Below are 572 nucleotides of genomic sequence, written 5' to 3'. Positions count from 1 at the left end.
AAAGGAAGTGTGGTAGCTGATCATCTGGCTCATCAAGCAGTGGATGATTATCAAGCATTGAACTTTGACTTCCCAGACGAAGACATTATGCTAGTCAATGACTACAAACAACCAGGACCAGAAGAAGGACCCGAGCCAGGATCCCGGTGGACTATGGTTTTTGACGGAGCTTCTAATGCACTTGGCAATGGCATCGGAGCTGTGATCATTTCCCCCGCAGGAGGTCATACACCATTCACTGCCAGGTTATGCTTCAATTGCACTAACAATATAGCCGAATACGAAGCATGTATTCTGGGTCTTAAAGCTGCAATCGATCTAAGAATCAAATTCCTGGAAGTCTACGGAGACTCGGCCTTGGTAATCTACCAAGTCAAAGGGGAATGGGACACAAAGCACCCAAATCTAATTCCTTACAATAAATATGTGCTGAGTTTGATTCCTTACTTCAAAGAAATCACTTTCGAGCACATCCCACGCGAGGAAAATCAACTAGCTGATGCTTTAGCTACCATGTCATCCATGTTCAAAGTCAGGTGGGACAACGAGGCGCCTATGATCACCATTTACAG

The sequence above is a fragment of the Vicia villosa genome, linkage group LG1 (assembly GCF_029867415.1).
Source record: "Vicia villosa cultivar HV-30 ecotype Madison, WI linkage group LG1, Vvil1.0, whole genome shotgun sequence".
In the NCBI taxonomy this organism is placed as follows: Eukaryota; Viridiplantae; Streptophyta; class Magnoliopsida; order Fabales; family Fabaceae; genus Vicia; species Vicia villosa.
Note: the sequence above shows the minus strand (reverse complement) of the source record.